The sequence below is a fragment of the Lathyrus oleraceus genome, chromosome 3 (assembly GCF_024323335.1).
Source record: "Lathyrus oleraceus cultivar Zhongwan6 chromosome 3, CAAS_Psat_ZW6_1.0, whole genome shotgun sequence".
NCBI lineage: Eukaryota > Viridiplantae > Streptophyta > Magnoliopsida > Fabales > Fabaceae > Lathyrus > Lathyrus oleraceus.
In genome coordinates, this window is record NC_066581.1 from 369,204,210 (window position 1) to 369,207,470 (window position 3,261).

A 3,261-nucleotide genomic window follows, 5' to 3' on the forward strand; every position below is an offset into this window, starting at 1 on the left:
TTTGTTCTTTCTTTGTAGATTCTGGCATTCTCGTAAGCGTCTCGTCTGAGTTCCTCTAATTCGTTTATATCAAGGATTCGCTTTTCACCGGCGGCCTTATAGTTTAAATTTAGATTTTTAATAGCCCAGTAGGCCTTATGTTCCAATTCTACCGGGAGGTGGCAGGATTTTCCATAAATAAGCTTAAATGGGGTTGTCCCTATGGGAGTTTTGTAAGCAGTTCGATACACCCATAAAGCTTCTGGTAATTTCAATGACCAGTCTTTCCTTGAGGTGGTGACTGTTTTTTCCAATATTTGTTTGATTTCTCTGTTAGAAACTTCCACTTGCCCATTGGTTTGGGGGTGGTAAGGTGTCGCTACTCTATGCCTTACGCCGTACTTGAACAGTAGTTTTTCGAGTACCTTGGATATGAAATGCGATCCACCATCACTGACTACTATTCTCGGGACACCAAATCTTGGAAATATTATATTCTTAAAGAGTCTAGTTACTACTCGTGTGTCGTTTGTTGGAGAAGCTATAGCTTCAATTCATTTTGATACGTAGTCAACCGCTACGAGTATGTACTTGTTACCGAAAGAAGACGGAAAAGGTCACATGAAGTCTATTCCCCACACGCCGAAAATCTCTACTTCCAAAATGCCTTTCTGTGGCATCTCGTCACGTCTAGATATGTTTCCTGTGCGTTGATATCTATCACATTCCTTGATAGCCGCATGCACATCCTTCCATATATTCGGCCAATAAAAATCGGCTTGTAGGATTTTGGAGCAGGTTTTGGATGTACTTGCATGTCCACCATAAGGAGCGGAGTGACAGCGTTGGATTATATTTTCTACCTCTTCTTCAGGTATACACCGACGGAAAATACCGTCGGGGCCTCTTTTGAAAAGTAAAGGGTCATCCCAGTAATAGTGTTTTATGTCATAGAAGAATCGTTTCTTTTGCTGGTAGGATAAAGTAGGTGGAACTATTCCGGCAGCTAAATAATTGACGAGATCAACGTACCATGGTGTAACACATATAGCTAAGGTGGTTTCTACCTATTTATCAGCTTTATTTTCTTCCAAACTAGCTATAAGTTTATCGTACGAGAAATCATCGTTGATCGATGTTGTTTCCGGTTCCAGGTTTTCAAGTCTAGAGAGGTGATCTGCTACTACGTTTTCAGTTCCTTTTTTATCTTTGATTTCCAAATCGAACTCTTGTAGCAAGAGCATCCACCTTAGGAGTCTAGGTTTAGCATCTTTTTTTGTTAAGAGGTACTTGATAGCAGCGTGGTCGGTGTAAATGATTATTTTGGCTCCGACCAAGTAAGAACGAAATTTATCTAATACAAACACTACTGCTAATAATTCTTTCTCGGTTGTGGCGTAATTCATTTGTGCTTCATCTAGAGTTCTACTTGCGTAATATATGACGTGAAGCTTTTTATCCTTTCGTTGTCCTAAAACAGCGCCCACGGCGTAATCACTGGCATCACACATTATTTCGAATGGTTCGTTCCAATCTGGTGTTTGCATTATGGGCGCGAAGATCAATGCTTGTTTAAGCGTTTGGAATGCTTCTAAACATTTGTTGTCGAAAATGAATTCAGCATCTTTCATCAATAGTCCGGTCAAAGGTTTAGTTATTTTAGAGAAGTCTTTAATGAATCGTCGGTAAAAACTGGCATGTCCTAAGAAGCTTCGTACTTCTCTCACAGTTTTCGGAGGTTGAAGTTTTTCGATTACCTCTATTTTGGCTTTGTCTACTTCAATTCCTCTATTTGAGATGATATGTCCTAGAACAATTCCTTCTTGTACCATAAAGTGACATTTTTCCCAATTAAGTACTAGGTTTACTTTTACACATCGTTCCAGAACTTTTTCTAGGTTTTCAAGACATTCTTCAAAGCTTTGCCCGCATACGGAAAAGTCATCCATAAATACTTCCATGATATTTTCGAGAAAATCGGCGAATATTGCCATCATGCACCTTTGGAAGGTTGCGGGAGCATTGCATAAGCCAAACGTCATTCGTCTATAAGCGAAAGTGCCAAAAGGACACGTGAATGTTGTCTTTTCTTGGTCATCAGGATGAATTGGTATTTGAAAGAAACCTGAGTAACCGTCTAGATAGAAGAAATGAGAATGTTTTGCTAATCGTTCTAACATCTGGTCAATGAATGGTAAAGGGAAATGATCCTTTCGGGTTGCTTTGTTTAGTTTCCTATAATCAATGCACATTCTCCATCCCGATTCGATTCGTTTGGTTATAGTTTCCCCTTTTTCATTTTCAATAACTGTTATACCTCCTTTCTTCGGTACTACGTGTACAGGACTAACCCATTTGCTATCAGATATAGGATATATGATACCTGCCTCTAATAACTTGGTTACTTCCTTCTTCACTACCTCACTCAGGATAGGGTTCAGTCTCCCCTGATGTTCCCTAGAGGTTTTACAGTCTTCTTCTAGCATGATGCGGTGCATACAAATAGAAGGACTTATTCCTTTAAGGTTGGTGATGTTGTATCCTAGTGCGGTTGGATATTTTCTTAAGATATGCAAGAGTTTTTCGGTTTCGAGTTTTCCTAGGTCTGCATTAACTATCACTGGTCGTTCAAGTTCTAAGTCTAGGAATTCATATCTCAGATTTTTGGGAAGTGTTTTCAAGTCTAGGGTTGGTTTCTTAAGGCATTGCGTAGGATCCGGTGTTATTGCTAAACAATGGTTGAGTTTGTCTTCTACAAGATAGTCAGACGATTTGTCCTTTTCTAACTCTGTTTCTTTTATGCATTCATCGATGATATCCATGAAGTAACATGTGTCATCTATTGCAGGTGCTTTCAAAAATTGGGAAAGAATGAACTCAATTTTCTCTTCTCCTACTTCGAAAGTGAGTCGTCCTCGTTTTACGTCTATGATCGCACTGGCAGTTGCTAAGAATGGTCTTCCCAATATAATGGGTGTAACTTCATCTTCTCTAATGTCCATAATTATAAAATCGGTTGGGATGTAGAATTGACCTATGCGCACGGGAAGGTTTTCAAGAATTCCTACGGGATATCTAACAGAACGATCTGCTAATTGCACAGACATTTTAGTTGGTCTTAATTCCCCCATTTCAAGTTTCTTGCATATGGATAAGGGCATAACACTAATACCGGCTCCTAAATCGCATAAGGCTTTATCTATGACAAATTTTCCTATGTGACAGGGTATAGAGAAACTACCTGGATCTTTAAGTTTAGGAGGCATATTCTGGATTATAGCG